The 21253-nt window shown below is 45.4% G+C and overlaps 1 protein-coding gene across 5 annotated transcripts in view; it reads left to right on the top strand.

Annotated features, from left to right (window-relative positions):
- Positions 1-21253, top strand: part of LOC126471447 (muscle calcium channel subunit alpha-1-like) — an 876499-nt gene that overhangs the window by 339587 nt on the left and 515659 nt on the right. The gene's annotated exons all lie outside the window — the stretch shown is intronic.

The raw sequence follows: 21253 nt of genomic DNA, 5'->3' as shown, positions 1-21253 counted from the left end.
GTATCGAGACAGAATACGTTACAAATACTGGAGAAATATCTAGTGGCGGCGGCATGAGGTGGTTGCAAACAGCGTTCCTCAGCCGAATCACTTTCAAAATTCAGCGATTTTATGATGAGGTTGCATCGTGGGCTGCGTGTAACTGGATTGCTGGTCTGATAATATACACTCCGGCAATCGTCGGGTATTTGTCTGTAAAAACCACGTGATTCATAGGTAATACAATACGTGGATTTATAAAGCCGATATAGCTTTTAACATGGATACTTGTGTGCACATGTAGAACCAAGACCGCTTATGACAGCAACATGCAGTAGTTGTTGGGATTGGGTTTTAAACATCTGGCGGTTTTTAAGACGATTAAACCCCTCTTTCTAAGACATGGTGGTAGCACTCGCAAGAAAAACTTACGAGACATGTCCACCCATCGTTGATTTTCGGTCAGTATTATTTTGTATCGCCAGCGATCAGTTATTGACGAAGTATTATACTTACTAGTACGGGGTGTGTGATAGGTTCGCCTTGAGTATCAGGCTTATAAAGTATGTGTTTGTGTTCTGACATGTGCAAAGGAAATGACTACGTCAATTCGTAAGGAAGTTATGGATTTGACTTCGAGTACTGTGATAGCAAAGGAAAGAGTATGTCAAGTCATAAGGATGGTACTGATATTTCTATTTCCAGAGCCTCAGCCGTCAACAGGGTGTATTTCTGATATTTCGCTCATTGTCGAATGTCGTTCATCTGAGACAGCAATCGTAACATTTAGTTGTAAGTACAGGGATAAAATATGTATGTGACCGATTTCTTAGGATAATGATTCTACCTGTGCGTGCTTGGCGTGTAGCGTCGGTGACCTATGCGGGGATGATTCACGTTTCCCATTAACAGTAGGAGCTGTCCGAATGAAGAGGTCTGTTGGAGTGTAGGAATGTAGATGACTTAACCTCTAGACGACCGAGTAGCGAACTAGTACTTACTAGATGTTGGATAGCTTTCGTGATCACGTGGACATCTGAAAAGATTGAATATGGTGGTGCATTTGCGCTGGTTCGTTATTCCCTCCCACGTAAATTGTTTGGTTGACTGCTTATGCACATTTCGCGCCTTTATTTAGTTGAGAGAAGATCGATTGTGGCGTGTGCATCTAGCATGTGGAAGACGCGTTTGCTGGTTCTCTAGACATCAGAAACACCTCAGTTGAACTTGTAAAGTATGAGGATGATTTGGAATCTGCTTCGTCAACGACATCGGTATTCACGAGTTGGAATATCAGTTATCTCTATTATTTTCGAGTCTCCGCATAAACGTCTTCGCAGAAATGACAAGTTTCTAGTTAGTCAGTGGTTTACAGCACGCCCCACGTAGCTAAAGTTTCGGGTTTGTAGAGAAATAGTTTCCAGTCTATATCTTTGGAATTATGTAGTGCGAGCGATCGGTAGGATACTGCTGTGTGCTTGATATCGAGAAGTACCGCGAAAATGGTATAATATTATGGCAAACCATGCGAAAATACATGAGTTCTTGTAATTCCCGAGTCTGGAGATGGATGTAGTAAGCAAGCAGGTCCGGAGCAAAAACAGTAACGCTATTGTTCCGGGAGGTGGGGGGTGTGGGGGGGGGGAGGGGGGGGGGGAACGAGCCTGAATCTAAAGAACAGTTCTGAGAGTGACTTTGATCCGCTGATGGCACTCTGGTCACCCTTCGGGGGAGGATGACTGCCAACCTCGCAGGGAAATATCTACTGCTGCGAGTAGTGTGTACGGTGCTGTCTGTCTTTGCGGTATATGTACAAACGATGTAAATGGGCTGATTTTGTATGGCGAAGGATACGAATTGTATGTTTACTACATCGACACGGTATGCGATGATATATTGCTGGGTTGGAGATCTGTTTTGTGCTCTAATATTCAAGCTCCTGTCCTCAGTGGTGGAGCAGTATAATAGAGTGAGAGTCTTTCTGTATTTAATTATCTGTAGGCCACTTTTCAGGGTTTAATTGTCAGTGCAATATGATCATCTGTACAAAATACAATCATAATGCTCTATTCATTCACCAGACATCCTTTGTGCCAGGACATAGGAGTGTCTACAAACTGATTCGAACAAGATGGAGGTAAGGTATTTATGGAAAGTTCTGAGAAGGCACGTGTTCAAAGACAAGTTGAAGCAGACCAGCTATCTCTGGCGGGGATGCCGTCACTCATCCACCACTGTGACCTGTATCTGTAGGATACCAAACATTCCGGCCATTTTTTTCTCTTCTGCAAGACAGTGATTCGAATTCTGTTTGTGTAATTGTTCTAATTCCTCTCCCCCCCTCCCTGTCTGTACTTAGAGGGTGCTCTGATTCCTAACAAAAAGAACACTTTTATGATTAACGGTGTTTTTGTGAGGATGCACAGGCTTTTAGTGATGAGAACGTTTAATGATTCTGAGATGTATATTGATAGCATGACAAACATTTTGCCTGCTGTTTCAGCCATGCTGGATATGCGTGCACAGCTTGACGCAGCTCGCATGTCCCGTAAGGATCGCTAGGAACAATGTACCCTGTGCTATTCTGTGACATCAGTATCTGCAGGTATTTCGTCAGCAATGGTAAACACATGTGCTGCCCAGAGGCATCTTGCGTATGGGATGGGCGTGAGGGCACCTTGGAGTTCTGTGATGTTAGTATAACACTCAAAGAACTCTAACTGTATACCCGAAAATAGACCTAACTTTCACCTGCTCGCTGTAGGCAGCAGCGGTGTGAGAGCGATAGCTCGCACTGACCTGCGTCCGGCAGTGGCTAGCGGCATCGTCGACACGTGTACGCCCTAGGAGCGTCTGTGCTCTCTAAATAGATCTTCACTCCCATCCGGTCTCGACAGCAATGATGCCTAGGTGATAGCGTATTTTGAGAGAAATTTCTCAGGCATCAAGTATGAAAGGGATGCCGTCGTCTCATGCTTGAGGGACCAAAACTGGCACCTGTGCATGGTTTGGCAGCTGCCAGTGCATCCCGTCTTCTGGGAGTGTGTGTGGTAGCCTCCTGTGCGGTCCAGTGGACAGGGGGCAGCGGGCGGTGCCTGCACATGTTGTTTGTATGTCTGTTACATTATTTTGCGAGCAGATCTGTAGACTGTGCTATGCATTATTTGGACAGTTTACAAGTTGATTTCGTCTCTGCACATCAGTGTAGTGCATTATTTAGGAGGAGTTTGCATGTCTGTAGTGCATTATTTCGGTAATTTAAGGGTTGTTTGCGTGTCTGCAGAGCGTTATTTCAGTAATTTATGAGTAGTTTCCAGGTCTGTAGGCTGTGTAATGTGACCCCAAGCACGTCAGGGCGAGTGTTTTGTATCAATGTGATAAATATACTATCTAAAATCTGTCCCTAAATAAACTGTACCAAAATTAATAAATAAAGTACACTCCTTCCTCTCTCCAGCAGCCCAGTGCAGGCTGAGTAATTTTCCCCTCCAGACAGCCATCTTGGGTTACACCACGGAACGGACAACAGTGCTCTCTGGTGGTGCTACTGTGTACTAGGTCAGGTGCACCCCGGACCCCATGGCGACCACATTGTTTCCCTTCATTTCCCCCCGCCATCTTGGATTATGTCACGGAATGGAAGACAGTGGCCTCTGGTGGCAGTACTGTATACTAGGACAGTTGGACTCCGGACCCCCATGGTGACCACACTTGATGGTGGTACTACCTCTAATTGTTTAAATAAGGACTGGATTCAAAATAAAGACTTACGTCCAGCATAGGCCGAGTTCTTTTCCTGCCAATACCTAGTAAGAGGTGGTGGCCATATGACTTAAGTTAGTGGAGGTTGCCCAAGTGACCTATTTTCACATCATTTTCTTAGGTTAGAAGTGGTAACCATGGTGTGTAGCATTCTCCTGATGGGATTTGAACTTCCTGCCATTTTCTGGAGAGGAGAGCTGAGGGGGGGGGGAGGGCAGGGGGTTTACCAGTTGGTGAGAGCTTAATTAATTGATCAGTTTAATGAAGTAGTCAATCAAATTGATAAGAGTGATAGGAGCTATTAAAATAACTCACATCCATTAAAGTGTACCTGTAGCAGTGAGGGGGAGGGGGGGTTGGGGTAGGGGGGAGGAGGTGGGGGAACAGTAGGTTAAGTGCCTGTCCATCAAAAGGAGGGGTCCTTTTAGGAGAACAATAGGTTAAGGGCCTGTCAATCAATGGAGAACAATAGGTTTGCCCCTGATGTAGGCAACCCGCACTAACATAATCCGCTGATGCCCCTGTAGCCCCCCTGCATATGTTAACTCCTGTTGTGTGGCCATAATCATGTCGGAAACCTTTTTGTATGAATCATATGACTTTTGTCACCTCAATATGCTCTAAAGAGACAAAGAAACTGGTACACTAACCTATTATCATGTAGGCCCCTCACGAGCATGCAGAAGTGCCACAACATGACGTGGCATGGAACCGATTAATGTCTGAAGTAGTACTGGAGGGAACTGACACCATAAATCCTCCAGGCCTGTCCATAAATCCGTAAGAGTAGGAGGGAGTGGACATCTCTTTTGAACAGCAAGTTGCAAGGCATCCCAGATATGCTCAGTAATGTTCATGTCTGGGGAGTCTGGTGGCCAGTGGAGTTGTTTAAACTCAGAAGAGTTTTCCTGGAGTCACTCTGTAGCAATTCTGGACGTGTGGGGTGTCGCATTGTCTCGTCAGAGTTGCCCAAGTCCGTCAGAATGCACAATGGACATGAATAGATGAATGTGATCAGACAGGATGCTTACGTACATGTCATCTGTCAGAGTCATACCCAGACATATCAGGGGTCCCATATCACTCCAATTGCACATGCCCCACACCATTACAGAGCCTCCACCAGCTTGAACGGTCCCCAACTTACATGCAGGGTACATGGATTCATGAGGTTGTCTCCATACCCTTACACATCCATCCACTCAATACAATTAGAAACGAGACCCTTCCGAACAGGCAACACGTTTCCAATCACGAACAGTCCAATTCGGTGTTGACGGGCCCAGTCAAGGCACCCTGCAGTCATCGAGGGTATATGAGTGGGCCTTCGGATCCGAAAGCCCATATCTTTGATGTTTCACTGAATGGTTCGCACGCTGACACCTGTTGAAGGCCCAGCATTGAAATCTGCAGCAATTTGTGGAAGGGTTGCACTTTTGCCACATTGAACGATTCTCTTCAGTTGTCGTTGGTCCCGTTTTTGCAGGATATTTTCCCGGCCGCAGCGATGTGCGCAGATTTGATGTTTTACCGGATTCCTGATATTCACGGCACACTCTTGAAATGGTCGTGCGGGAAAATCCCCATTTCGTTGCTACCTCGGAGATTCTGTGTCCCATCGCTCGTGCGTCGACTATAAAGACACGTTCAAACTCAGTTCAATGTTGATAACCCGTCATTGTAGCAGCAGTAACCGATCTAACAACTGCGCCAGACACTTTTTGTCTTATATAGGCGTTGCCGACTGCAGCACCTTGTGCTGCCTGTTTACGTGTGTCTGTATTTGAATACGCATGCCTTTCCCAATTTCTTTGACGCTTCAGTGTACATAGATTAGTGTAAAACTACCCAGCGGCGGGACACATCGTCATCATTTGTGTGAGTAGGATCGTTTGTTATACAACCCAATAGAACACTGATGTAAATTATCCGAGAATATGTTATGCACACTGAAAGAATCAGTCAGTTCACATACGTGGACACGGCAGTCAAACACCACATCACGTTGTTCTAAAGTAACGTCAGAAGCGGTGACTGTTATGGACTCTGCAGAACGAGATGCCTGTTGCATACTAGAAACTAGGATTACGTAACCTCCAATGTGAGTACAAGATTACAAGCATCGGTGGAGAAGGAAGTGCCTGTGGTGCGGTAGGCAGACGTCTCTGGCGCCCCAAGCGGCTGCTACCAAAAGCTGGCCACACATGAGCGGCGTGCCACGGGTATTTCCGACGGATTAGCTGGCCACACACGAGCAGATTTCTACGACGAGCCAGAACAACGGGTCGACTGTGCTTTTCTCTCTGAGGCCTGGTCCACACCGGAAAAATGTTGCTGGTCTATATAGCGAGGCTGCCCCGATTCAATGCCTCGCATATGTTGAGGCACAGCCCCGCAACAAAGAACCTTATCCACATTACAGGGGACATTTCAGCTCGAAAAGTCTCACGAACTATCCTGTGCACGTCTGTAGGTCCATTTGTCTTCGCTTTTACTATCGATTTAAAAAATAAAAATATAGATTGTGCCTCCAGAACACAGTGGAAGTATGTTTTTTTTTTTCCTCTCAATTGTAAGGAATTCTTCAGCCTTATTCTGCTTGCTGTAGCTGACAGAAACTACAACTTCATATGTTTGGATGTGGGGTGTCAAGGAAGAATTTCTGACGATTGAGTATTTAAATATCCAAGCTTCCTGAGAAAATAAATAATGGTACATCGGGTTTGTCTCAGCCCATCCCATTGCCAGGGTGAGAAAACAGCGTCCCATTCTTGTCTCTAGCAGATGACATGTTTCTTCTGTTACGAGATATGCTGAAGTTATACTCAAGGTACAACAGCCGATCATTATATTTGGTTATGGTCTAAGTCGTGCACGCTGTATTATTGAAAACGTCTTTGGGATATATGCCGCGAAATTTCCGGCTTTACTGAAGCCTAAGGACTACATCCTAGTGAAGTGGAAACAGTGGTTCTTGAAAGTGTGTATTTTGAATAATTTTTTATGATGACATGCAAAAACAAGTTACATTCCACCTGACATTTTTGCCAAGGAAGAGTCTCATAGGAACTTAGAACTACAAGAATCAGAACTTCAGGAGCTACAAACTCTACCGAGGAAGTCCCCAAATCAAGTTCAGGAAATCAGAAATAAATTTAGTGATTGATTTGTCATCTGGAGGCTCAGTACCTTGGCGGGATTAAATGATTTGAAAAGATATACATATAAGTTATCTTTTCCTAATCCTTGTTCTGTATTTCTAAAAAAAATGAATGTCATTTGAAGTTCATAACAGTTATTAATTTTGTATTATCTTACCTTATATTCTTCTACATCAGTACTATGACTTCCTCTAACCGATTGGCAGGCATGAGAAACATGAGAGATACATATCCAAACCATGAAAAATTTTAGGATAAATCCCACTCTTCCTACTTTCCTCTAATTTCTTGTGCTCCCGCCGAAACTGTCTTTCCAAAGCGTGGTTTTTTTTCCAATTTCTTCTATGAAGGCGCCGAACTTTTCCGACAAACATTTTAATGTGCGTCCTCATTTGTCGCGGTTTCTGCATTCGATATGTGTGACGTCCCACAAGCAGTTGTTCATTTGAAGATCAGCAATTAGTTACAAAGTAGTTTCAGTCGTCCACATATTGAAAAATATAAAATATAACCAAGCTAGACGACAACGATAACACTGACGACTACGTGACTGACTGAGCCAACTTCCCCTGAACATGTTGCGCAATATTGTTTCATAGATTCCCGTTTAGACGGGAGTCCAATCCTGTATCACTTCAGACCGGTAGTACACTCTGTGTACATGGGAACATTTTGAGAGTCTGAACCGCAGCAGTACTGATTCAGACTAGATGCAGCCGCGTAACAAACATCTGCAGCATCGAGTCACGGCGTAGACTAGGCTGCGGCCGCCGATCTGAGGACCATCGCTTCCCACTAGCGCACAGGCTCGGTCCGTTCATAGGTAAGTCGCCGGATTTTCGTGATTCATCCGCGGATACAGGACTGCGGTGCATACTCGACAGGCCAGAGGCTACGGGCGCCGGATCTATATCTATATCCACATCTACACTCTGGAAACCATGGTGGAGCGTACATCCCGTTGTACCAGTGATTAAGGTTTCTTCTTGTTCCAGTCACGTATGGAGTGCGGGAAGAATGATTAATTGAATGCCTCTCTGTGTACAGTAATTATTCTAATCTTATCCTCACGATCCCTATGTGAGCGATACGTGGGGAGTTGTACTATATCCCTAGAGTAATCATTTGAAGCCCGTTCTTGAAACTTTGTTACTATACTTTCTCGGGATAATTTATGTTTTTCTTCAAGAGTCTGCCTGGTCTGTTCCTTCAGTATCTCTGTGACACTCTCCCACACATTAAACAAACATGTGACCATTCGTGCTACCCTTCTCTGTATACGTTCAATATCCCCTGTAGCCCTATATGGTGTGGGTCCCAGAGACTTAAGCACTATTCTAGGACCGGTTGCACGAGTGATTTGTAAGCAATCTCTTTTGTAGACTGATTGCACTTCCCCAGTATTTTACCAATAAACCGAAGTCTTCCACATGCTTTATCCATGACTTGAACCTATATGAGCATTCCATTTCATACCCCGACAAAGTGTTACACCCAAGTATTTGTATGAGTTGGCCGATTCCAACAATGACTCATCGATATTATAGCCATACAATACTACGTTTTATCGTTTTATGAAGTTCAGAACGGAAAAATTACCACTGTGTCTCGCCACAAGTATGTTGTAAACTTCGTCTTATTTATTGTAGTACTTTTCGCAGTTTGAAAGTAGTTCATATCTTCGAGGGAAAATATGGACGATGTACGCTATCTACTAATATATTTCTCTAAAGAAAACTTGCACAAAATTTGTCAAAAATATGTGGCCAGAAAGCAACATTATATGTACATAGAGCTGATTCAGAATTGCGGCCATTCTTCTGAGATTCGATCTCGGCACAGGTACTGAAACACAATATACCACTTCGTGAAACACTTTCAAGAGTGTCGAAATCTTTTTGACAAGCAATAGCATGAAGCTTAAGATATCCGAAAATAAAGCTTCGTTTCTAGCTGACAGTCCTATCCCGAAATGGCGTAACATCTGCTTTATAAACACTAACCAAACAATAAAACAACGCATACTATTCACATTCAAAATAATAAATATGTGAAAATCATTCAGTTAAATTACACTTTTTTTTATAACATACGCTTCTCTGTTCATGTACAGTAATCATATTAAGAAACGCAAGTAAGCCTACAACACTGTGAATAAAAAAAAAGGCGTAGAGTGACAGTTATTAGACATACATACATATTTGATGTAGGTATAATTGCAAGCAATCTGATTGACATATCACTGATAGTGTAATAGTGAACGGGAAACGCTGGGAATCATGGTGAATTTATAGTAACGGTTCGAAACACCTTGAAAGACAAATTTTTTTTTGTTATATTTTGTTATTTATTCGAATTATTTGGCATTATTTGTAAGGCTATAGTCACTGTGCCTATTATCCACAATGATGCCCTTTGTGTGCATGGAAATTAGCAGGATGGGTATATTAGCCTACCTATACTAACGGAATGTGGGAATCCCAGTAGCATATCCGTTGTTTCTGCAGTTTGCTCCCGTCTCCAGTTACCCCCAGGGGGTCCACAACTCTTTCGTGGATACGTGCGTGGCGAGCACGGGGCCCCGAGCCATTGCAGCCTTCTTTCTCTCCCGGGCTGCATTTCCTTTCCCTTCCTCTCCTTTCCCCTCCATACCCCTTTCCCCTCGCCCTCTCCTCTCCCTCTATTGGTGTCCTTGCTTATGTTGGCCCCCGCTATCCTCCTGGTTCTGTTGGTTTTACACTCTGGCTTTGTTGCGTAATCATCTCCTCCTTTTGGCATTCCTTGGTCCCCCTCTGGGGTTTGACCTCCATTCCAAAATTTCTCTTCCGTAGTGTGAGCCATTTGGGGAAGAGCACCTTACCTAGTGTCTCCGACGTGTGCCCTCCTAGTATATTCCACCTTTTCTTCTACGTCGTTGTCTGATGCTAGGGTGCATAGCCAGCACGGTAGCCAGCCCGTGTGGTGGGGTCGCTATGTACCCTTTTGGTTGAGCCCCCTGAACACACAGGGATCACACTTCTGATACCTGAGCTGTGACCTCCTCATGCATGCCTTGGAGTGGTTGCTCGTCATCCTGGAGCATCGGAACTCCCGGCAATGGCCGCCGTGCCAGACGGCCCTTGCTGTGGCTGGGTGGCGCCCGTGAGGAGAGCCCCTGATCGGAGTGGGTGGTATCAGGGCGGACGCAATGCAGATGAAACGCATAAGGGTCCAAACCTCTGGCCGCTCTTCTGCGGCCGTCTCTCTGCGTGGTACTGATTCCTCAAGTGCTGCTTCTCTTGCCCCTTCGGCCTTCCCTTCCGTGGCTACCCCCTGGGAGGAGGGTCAGGCCCGTCGTCTAGGGGCAAAACCTTTCCCCCGTTATCTAGTTTGCACCAGGACTGATGGAGATACTTTCACCAGTGTCAAACCTTTATTCTTTGTTGAACACATTGAAGACAAGTTCGGCGAAGTGGACTCCCTGAGCAAGATGCGGTCGGGTTCATTACTGATAAAAACTGCTTCGGCTGCCCAATCTGCGGCCCTTCGTGCCTGTACCCATCTTGGCACAATTCCCGTGTCCATTACCCCTCACCAGTCTCTCAATATGGTACAAGGTGTGATTTTCCACAGAGACCTCATCCTTCAAACTGATGAGGAACTTCGGGACAATCTCGGACGGCGGGGTGTTCACTTCGTTAGGCGTGTTCAGAAGGGTCCTAAAGATAATCGTATTGATACTGGTGCCTTTATCCTGGCCTTTGAAGGGGATACCCTTCCTGAGAAAGTTAAGATTATGGTCTATCGCTGTGATGTGAAGCCGTACATCCCACCTCCTATGCGGTGTTTTAAGTGCTTGCGTTTTGGCCACATGTCTTCTCGCTGTACCCAGGACCCTCTCTGTGGTGACTGTGGACGTCCACTCCATGAGGGGAGTCCCTGTGTTCCCCCTCCTGTATGTGTAAATTGTCATGGTAGTCATTCTCCACGTTCAGCAGATTGCCCAGTTTATAAGAAAGAAAAAAAAGATACAGGAGTATAAGTCTCTTGATCGTTTAAGCTACACAGAGGCCCGTAAGAAATATGCACGATTGCACCCTGTGTCCATGACATCTAGTTACGCCTTGGTTACATCTTCATCCCTTCCTCCCCCTTCCTTACCCCCGTCCCGGACCCCTCTCCTTCCCCCCTCCCCTGCGGCTCCCACACCTTCTCCTCTGGGCGCCGCTCCCCCTCCCCAGCCGGAGAAGTGTCCCACTCCTTCGGCGTCTGCTGGTCAAGGGCGCCTCTCCCGGGATGCCCCTTCCCGGCACCTTCCAGGTCAAAGGTCTGCTGCAGCGCGGCGACCGCGAGAGCCGCGGTCTATCGGCCCCCAGGTCGCCCGGTCTCTTTCTGTTCCTGATCTTGCTGCAGCTGGCTCCATTATGCCACACAGCCCTCCTCGATCTCAGCCTGAAAAGAAGAAGAAACATAAGTCCCGGGACAAAGAGCCTCTGGTGTCACCGGAGGTCCCTTCCCCGGCTTCACAACCGGATTCTGACCTGTCGTTTATGGATGTCGCCCCCTCCTTGTCGGTGACGGGTGGGGACCCGGCGGTATGACTGGATTTAGCGTGTTCAGCCCTCATTTAAACCATCGTTCTGTGGTTCTCCAATGGAATTGTAATGGCTACTATCGTCACCTTCCGGAATTGAAATCCCTTCTTTCGTCCTACTCAGCAGCTTGTGTGGTTCTCCAGGAATCTCATTTTACTGATGCTCACTCACCGACCCTCCGTGGGTTCCGTGTTTTCTGTCGAAATCGGGTCGGACCCTTGCGGGCTTCTGGTGGCGTTTGTACGTTGGTCCGTACAGACATTGCTAGCACGTGGATTCCTCTCCAAACTACATTGGAAGCGGTTGCTGTTAGGGTCCACTTAGATTCTGCAGTCACAGTATGCAATCTTTATCTCCCTCCTGACAGAACTCTTACACCTGCTGCCTTAACCACCCTTCTTCAGCAACTTCCTCCTCCCTTCCTCCTCCTTGGGGATTTTAATGCTCATCATCCTTTGTGGGGCAGTGCCTATCCATCTAGACGAGGTCTTCTTATCGACCAATTTATTGCAGACCACGACCTGTGCCTTCTTAATGATGGCTCCCCTACTCATTTCAGTGCTGGTCATGGTACCTTTTCTGCCATTGATCTTTCTCTTTCTTCTCCCTCTCTCCTCCCTTCATTACACTGGTCGCCACACGACGACCTTTGTGATAGTGACCATTTCCCGTTGATTATCACGCTCCCTTCCCGCTCCCCGATGGAGAGGTTACCTCGTTGGTCTTTCCACCGCGCCGATTGGCCTCTATATACTGCACAGGTCGAGTTTCCTCCCTCTTTGTCGGGTTGTATTGATGACGTCCTACGTGACGTGTCTGACGCGATTGTTCGCGCTGCTAACCTTGCTGTCCCGCGCTCATCTGGACAATTTCGTCGTCGGCAAGTCCCGTGGTGGAGTACGGCCATTGCCATTGCCATCCGTGATCGCCGTCGAGCTTTGCAACACTTTAAGAGGCACCCATCTGTAGCCAGCCTTTCTACCTTTAAGCGCCTTCGCGCTAAAGCCCGTTATTTAATCAAACAGAGCAAGCGGATATGTTGGGAACGATTCGTTTCTTCCCTTGGTTCCACTGTCCCTCTGTCACGGGTATGGGCTACACTTCGCTCTCTCCAAGGTTGCCATCGGCAGTCCACCCTCCCAGGCCTTCACCTCCCAGATGGCATTTGTACGGACCCATTAGTTCTCGCAGAACATCTTGCGACCCATTTTGCAGTGGCATCAGCGTCGGCCTCCTATCCAGCTGCTTTCCTTCATCAAAAACAGCAGGCTGAAGCTGTCACCTTATGTTTCACCACTTGTGAGTCAGAATCTTACAACGAACCTTTCACTGAATGGGAATTTCTTTCTGCTCTATCTGCTTCTCATGATACGGCTCCTGGCCCAGATTCCATTCATAACCAGCTGCTTCAACATCTCAGTGCTCCACAACGGCACCATCTTCTTCGGGTGTTTAACCGTATCTGGCTCCAGGGTGACTTCCCTTCTCAGTGGAGGGATAGCATTGTGGTTCCTGTCCTTAAGCCTGGTCAGAACCCCCTATCTGTTGACAGCTATCGGCCAATTAGTTTGACCAATGTTGGTTGTAAGTTACTTGAACGGCTGGTAGCCCGTCGGCTCACTTGGGTCCTCGAATCTCGGGATCTATTGTCCCCTTACCAGTGTGGCTTTCGAGAGGGACGATCTCCAATCGATCATTTGCTTCGCTTGGAATCCGCAGTTCGGCAGGCTTTTTCCCAGCGCCGCCATTTGGTTGCAGTGTTTTTTGACCTTCGCAAGGCCTATGACACGGCCTGGCGCCATCACATCTTACTAACCCTTCATCAGTGGGGTCTTCGGGGCCCACTCCCGATTTTTATCCGCCAGTTCCTGATCCATCGGTCATTCAGAGTTCGAGTTGGTACTGCTTTTAGTTCTCCACGGACCCAGGAGACGGGCATCCCACAGGGTTCTGTCTTGAGTGTCCTTCTTTTCCTCATTGCTATCGATGGACTTGTGGCCTCTGTCGGTCCCTTGGTCGCCCCTGCCCTGTATGTGGATGATTTCTGCATTTGGGTTAGTTCCTCCTCGATGGCATCTGCAGAACGGCAGCTCCAGGTGGCTATACGGCGTGCCTCTGCATGGACCCTCTCCCACGGGTTTCAATTCTCTCCTTCAAAATCGCGGGTGGTCCACTTCTGTCGCCGTACTACGGTCCACCCTGATCCAGAGCTCTATCTCGCTGCACAAAGATTGCCTGTGGTTCCACAGTTTCGTTTCCTAGGTCTTCTTTTCGACAACAAGCTCACATGGCTGCCCCATATCAGACTCCTGAAGGTAGGATGTTTCCGTAAACTCAATGTCCTTCGCTTCCTTGCCCACTCCTCCTGGGGTGCGGACCGTTCCCTCCTCCTCCGTCTTTATCGTGCTCTAGTTCTGTCACGTTTGGACTATGGTTGTCAAGTTTATGGTTCAGCTGCTCCTTCCACGCTGCACGTGCTGGATCCAGTCCACCATCGTGGTATCCGTTTGGCCACCGGTGCCTTCCCTACTAGCCCTGTTGATAGTCTCCTGGTTGAAGCTGGGATCCCCCCCCTTTCTGTTCGGCGGTCCCAGCTTCTGGTGTCTTATGCCCTTACTATCCGTTCTTCTCCCGCTCATCCTTCCTATTCTATCCTATTCCCAGACCATGGACGTCGCCCGCCTGACTCCCGCCCTCGGGCGGGTTTACCGGTTGGGCTGCGCCTTGCGTCTCTTACCCGTGATTTTCGGCTTCCTTCTTTGTCCTGTCTTCCTCACTCCCTCCCCTCCACCCCTCCTTGGTTAGTTCCTCGGCCTCGAATTCGGATGGATCTCCGCCGCGGTCCGAAAGATTCCATCCCCCCGGTGGTGTTCCGTTCCTTTTTCCGCCAAATTTTATGGGAGTTTCGGGATGCTGTTGTTTTTTACACTGATGGCTCTAAATCTGCTGATCATGTTGGGTATGCCTTCACGTCCTTTGTTGGAACGGAAAATCATCTACTGCCACCCTCATGTGGGGTGTTTACTGCGGAATTGATGGCAATTTCCCGGGCCCTTACCTTTATTAAACAATCCCAACACAACCGCGTTTTGTTATGTACGGACTCGATGAGTGGCCTTCTTGCTATTGACCGGTGTTTTTCGCGCCATCCCTTGGTCTCTGCCATCCATGACCATCTCGCTGATCTTCACCGTGCTGCATGTTCCATTGACTTCGTATGGGTCCCGGGCCATGTGGGTATCCCGGGTAATGAGCTCGCTGATCGTTTGGCTGGGGGAGCAGTTACTTACCCCCCGTTTTCTGTAACCCCTCCTGCAGCGGATTTACGGCTTCACATCAAATCCCACTTTGCACAGTCATGGGCCAATTCTTGGGAGGCTACTCCACTGTCTAATAAACTTCGTGCCATTAAGGTGAATACAGGCCCATGGCGTTCTTCCTTTAGCCTCTCCCGCAAGGACTCGACCACACTGTGTCGTCTCCGCATTGGCCATACCAGGCTGACCCATGGTTTCCTTTTGCGTGATGAGCCACCCCCGCTATGTGGTTGTGGAGCCTTCCAGTCAGTGGCCCACATTTTGGTTGAATGCCCCCTTCTTTTGGCTCTGCGTGCTAAGTACAGACTACCCCACACTTTACTTTTGATGTTGGCTGACGATTCCCGGATGGTCTCTCTGGTTCTAGGTTTCCTCCGGGAGAGTGGTTTTTATTCTCAGTTTTAAAGTTTTTAATCTCCCTCTGGTGTTGGGGCAGGGCGGTGAGTGTTTGGGTGTCTCCCACTGTAGGCAGTGTTCAGAGATTCCCGATTCACCTCCCTGACCGGAATCCTCTTTTCTTTCCCTTTTACTCTGTTTTTACCCCTTCTTTTTAAGGCTTGGTTAGTTTTTCTATTCCCATACGTACTTTCAGCATTATAGCAGTTGTACCTTTTAAGTCACAGGTGGTCTTGCCTATGCTGTTTCAGCATAGTGTTGGGTTCGTTCTCTTGCCAACTTCCCTCATTTGTTTTTACTAATGACAATGTGACTGCCCTTTTACGTTTCCCCTTTATCCGTTTTATTTTTCTGACTATACTGAGATGTCCCGTTAGCAGAATGGAGTCTATTTGAAACAAGGGACTGATGACCTTGCTGTTTGGTCCCTTTTAACTTCAAACAACCAACCAACCAACCAACCGTCTCCAGTTCCGTTCGTGGTGGTTCCTCTGTCTTGAGCTATGGCTGTCCTCAGCCAATTGAAAAGTATGAAAGTCACACGACACGAAAGCAGCGCATTTGCTGTATGAAATACGAAACTGCGAAGACGCCTAAGTGATAGTTTCATACTTTCTGCAATATGATTAGCGCTCTCGCACCTCATTCGTGTTTATATGGACATACTTATACAGTAGACATTCAAGGTGATAAAATGTGTAGGTTTATTAAATTACAAAACACAAACTGTTTCACTGTTTCGAAACAGCGTATCGAAACATTACATTGTACTGTTTCATTTGTTTCGAAATAGTTACGTGTTTCAGTTTGCCCATCTCTAGTAGCTCATTTGTCTTTATTCAGTAACAATCCGTTCGAAGGTCGGTTTGTAAGATGCAGATCGTCTGTGATTGATTTACGTTTATTGTGGTCTGCCAGCATGGACAAATTTTTAAATGTGAGTACAAAACGTAGTATTTCAAATGTATCATGCGGTTCTAAAGACATGAATAGACGAAAATGCGGGAATTGACGACAGTAAATTTACGTGGATTGCTGTTGGAAATGAACTTCCACAATGTGTCCGTTGTTTCAAAGGCCAGCTAAGCATGATTACTTTCTGAAGTACTTTACAGAACAACTTGAGGAGCACAATTGGATCAAAGATCATTTCAGTACGGAACTTCCATCAACACTTAACCACTGAACAACGGGGGAAAGTTATTGATATTTGCTTCAGACTTCACATTGAAATCGAAGTTTGTTTCCTTATCACGGCTTGAGTTTGGAGCTTGGTGAAAGATGAGTCCCTGCAATAGATACTGGCCCTTAAGAGTTTTGATACCTCTTGCAGCATCCTACTTATTACCAACCCAAAATATATCGCGAATTAATGTGGGAAAGAGATGAGAGTCGCAATTTTCAGTTTTGTGCCGAGATGTGAAGAACTGATGATGAAGCATACAATCTCATTCTTCCGATTGATTTCGTTGAAAGAATAAGGTGGAATTTCGATTAAAATGTGTTATGTCAACAGTTAACAAAGAAATAACGACTGTTATTAACGTTTTTTTCGAAACATGAATTCAATGACCCAACATTTTGAGTCGGATGCCATGTGTGGAAGTAGACACAGGTGTTCATGTTCAGGTTTAGGGAACTATGGGCCCAAAAAACACTGCTCCTATGCGTTACTCAAATTCGTATCAGCGTTCTAATTTTTTTTTTCTCGTTTGTGTACAACATTGTGACAAAATAGGCACACTCTTGAAGCCTTAGTTCCCATTTTGCAAGTTGTGCTAATGGGCCTTTCAGGATTGGCAAACAAAATAGAGAATGACAGTCTGGTGCAGTAGTGAATGGCATGCCAAATAAATTTGGGCGGATAGCCCAAACAGCTTTTAAGACACTGGTTATAGGTAGGCCCTACTCGGGAAGCAGAAGCCCACATTTTCAGCAGCTTCCTCGATTTTACATGAAATTATACTGCCAATGTTACTGTGCTATTCCTACACTACACATACATTGCACATTGCTACCATGGAGGATATCAGCGCATGCTCAAGTATAGAGGCAGATATGTATTGCTCAATCGCTCCGAGAAAATTTCGTGTCTCACTACAACTGTATTCCTCAAGACAACTGAAGGTGTGTGAAAGAGGGCACTTTTTGTACCTCTGTCACTTCCCACTTTTCCTGTTCTGGTCATGAATGGTCAATGCAAAGAGGAGGATTGTTGGGAAACCTACATGTGTGATCTATATGCCTGATTTTACCTCCATGGTCGTGATCGATGGAAATCTGATGACTTCGTGCCACTCTGGAATGTTTACGGTTGCTGCCAATATTAGCTACATAACAGCATTGCGCGCTGTAACAATAAGGTGCCGTTGGGAATCAAGTGTTAATTTGTATGCTGTGTTGTGTGTGGTCACTGCTAATATTGTGAGTGAAGAGCCCCTACAATAATGGGTCATTCTGCCAATTTATGCACAATACATTACACCTGTTTATATTGCGGGCTCAACTGGCAGTCCACGCAGCAAGTTCGATCCTCCGCAGGTCTTTCTGCAGTTCGGTAACATTTATTGGTTTTGTGACTTCTCCCTATACCGTTCATCATTATGATTCGCGGAAAGCGTCATGGGACTTTCTACGTAATCCGTAATCTACCTATATTGTGAAAAGTAATGCCCCTATAACACTCCCTTGTGGTATTCCCAAAGTTACTTTATGTCTGAAAATCTCTCTCCACTGAGAAGCCCATGCTATATTCTATTTCCTAACAACTGCTCTGGCGAATCACACAGCTGGTTTAATATTCCGTGTTGTCTTGCATTGTTCATGAGGCAGCTGTGTGAAACTGTTTCGCGCACTTTGTGGCCGTTAAGGTACAACGGCATCAACCTAGGCTCCAGTATCTACTGTTGCCAGGGTCTCGTAGGCTAACGGAATGAGCCGTGTTTCACAAAATCGTTGTTTGCGAAACACAGCTCTCTCTCTCTCTCTCTCTCTCTCTCTCTCTCTCTCTCTCTCTCTCTCCTCTTTTTAATGAGGAATTGATGACAATGAAGTGTCCTTGTGGCACCTGTAGGTAAACCGCTTGGGGATGAGATGTGGCTGTTCACAGTATCTCTTGGATTGTTTGTGATGCGTCTTATTTTCGCTGGCATGTAACTTTCCTTACGAGCTTGATTACAGCCTACCGCTTCCAGACTGACTAAGCTTCTTTGTTCGAATGAGAGGCTGGATCGTTGACTGGAACTCGTCTGATCTGTCATGATATAACATCATCTGCAGTGGTTCACAACCAGCAGAGTAATTGTTATGGGAACTGTCTGAAGCAGTAGAGTCAATCTACTTTTCTTAAATTTCCCAGCCTGTGATCACCTTTGATATTTGCAAGAAGTTTCATCTGAGGATAACACTATGGCTGCGTTCTGGAAGTATGTCAAACACAAATCGTTGTTACACTACTGGCCATTAAAATTGCTACACCAAGAAGAAATGCAGATGATAAACGGGTATTCATTGGACAAATACATTATACTAGAACTGACATGTGATTACATTTTCACGCAATTTGGATGCATAGATCCTAAGAAATCATTACCCAGAATAACCACCTCTGGCCGTAATAACGGCCTTCATACGCCTGGGCATTGAGTCAAACAGAGTTTGGATGGCGTTTACAGGTACAGCTGCCCATGCATCTTCAACACGATACCACAGTTCATCAAGAGTAGTGACTGGCGTATTGTGACGAGCCAGTTGCTCGGCCACCATTGACCAGACGTTTTCAGTTGGTGAGAGATCTGGAGAATGTGCTGGCCAGGGCAGCAGTCGAACATTTTCTGTATCCAGAAAGGCCCGTACAGGACCTGCAACATGTGGGGTCGTGCATTATCCTGCTGAAATGTAGGGTTTCGCAGGGATCGGATGAAGGGTAGAGCTACGGGTCGTAACACATCTGAAATGTAATGTCCACTGTTCAAAGTACCGTCAATGGGAACAAGAGGTGACCGAGACGTGTAACCATTGGCGCCCCATACCATCACACCGGATCATACGCCAGTATGGCGATGTCGAATACATGCTTCCAATGTGTGTTCACCACGATGTCGCCAAAGAAGGATACAACCATCATGATGCTGTACACAGAATCTGGATTCATCCGGAAAAATGACGTTTTGCCATTCGTGCACCCAGGTCTTTTGTTGAGTACACCATCGCAGGCCCTCCTGTCTATGATGCAGCGCCAAATCTAAGTGACAAATCTGGGAATATATTGCAGCCCCCTAAGTACTACTCCTGTAGGGATATGAAGGCATGATTAGGCTAAGTACAGCACATTCTGAAGCATTTAAGCAGTTGTGCTTCCTGCAATCTGTGCATGAATGAACTGGGGGATAGCCCTAATAACTGCACCTCACATTGATATGCAGATTACAGTTATATGTGTAGTTTTTACGTAAAGCTTTATTGGCTTAGTCGCATTTGGATTCATTGTGTGGAACAGTGCCAGTACACTGTGTGTAATTATATTATTGCATATTCTTCCATTGCCTAGACTCTAGTCCATTGCCTGGACTAGAGTCCATGCTTCATTTTGTTCTCCTAGCAAGTGAAGTTACTGCTGGTTCTTGTCTAGGTGTACAGGACATTGACGCAGCTTTTGAACCTGTCGTCTTTGTTGTTCTTGAACTAGTGCTGGGCTGTACTGTACAAGTGAAAATAGATTGTAGTGATGCGCACAATATCACACTACCTTTTGTATTGGGTGACTGTCAATTCCCTTTACTAATTTAGCCAAATCTTGATGGTGTCTCCCAAAGTCACTGGTGTAGGCTTGATGTATAAATGGCTCACTGGCATTTGTGTATACATCAGTCTCTTCCTAGGTGGATATAAGTAACAATGTGCAGCACGTATGTGGTGATTTAGGCTATGGCTATTTTATAGCCCCACTGGAATGATAATGGCATCAGTGTATCAAATTACCAGATGCCTCGTGTCATGTTTTCCCCAGAAATCTGTACCAAATGCACCATGAAGTTATCAGTTAACACTGGTTTATCATTATTCTGAAAATTCTCAGTTGACAAAATAAGAGGAGTGTATATTTTTTGCTGATTTACTTGTTACCTACAAATATACTACACTTTAAATTCATTATATAAACAGTTTTAGCAGAAATTTGTCTCCAATTTTCAGTGGGTTCAGAGATGTTGACATATGTTCTGTTGAGTATGTATGACTGACATAGATTACAAACACTCATAAGTATGATGTTTGAATCAAATAAGATGGTATGCCAAGCTGGATGACTGTTATTAGCAAGTGTTTTAAATGGTGCTATTAATGTTTATATGTGTTACAAATTTATGCATGTTGTAATTTAATTTTGCGTGTATTTTTGAAGAAAAACATAGATTTCTACTTAAAAACAGAGTACTGCAATAGAATCCAAACTTCAATAATATCTAATGCTTGGAATAATTCCAACAGTCACCTTTGTTATAGAAATTTGGCTATAATACTAACAGAAATACATAACACAAAATATAAATAATTTAAGGAGTTACCAATAACAACTATCCAAATAGTAAATACCAGACAGACATATATGGAAATATAACAAAATGCATAGATTGGAATCACCAGTTCATGAAAACAAAAGAGGAGGTACTGATTCTTGAATTTTAACACTATATGTAACTCATTAGCTCTATTCCAACTTCAAAATTTAGTTTGTATTGCATTCAGCATAGCAACCCATATCTGTAGCACAAAGTTCAAGATGTTGTGGAAGTATGATACTCTGAAGTTGAGCCTTTTCATTTTATAAAAGAATTCAGTGATTGCATTTGTTCACAGTTAGCCATAGCACTGAAATTTTCTCAACACCTCTTTATGAAATAGACTTCTTCCCCTTCTTATGTATGTAACTATTGACACTGTAATATTGTATCATTTCTTATGTTTTGTGAGTTACTCCAACTTGTCTGTCATGGATGGACACTGTAATTCCCTAGTACTCAGATATTATACAGTGGTATTCATGACCTACTAACCTGAAATAGTA

The sequence above is a fragment of the Schistocerca serialis genome, chromosome 3 (assembly GCF_023864345.2).
Source record: "Schistocerca serialis cubense isolate TAMUIC-IGC-003099 chromosome 3, iqSchSeri2.2, whole genome shotgun sequence".
In the NCBI taxonomy this organism is placed as follows: Eukaryota; Metazoa; Arthropoda; class Insecta; order Orthoptera; family Acrididae; genus Schistocerca; species Schistocerca serialis.
The sequence above is the reverse complement of the archived record's forward strand: the minus strand, read 5'-3'. Positions and strand labels throughout refer to the sequence as shown.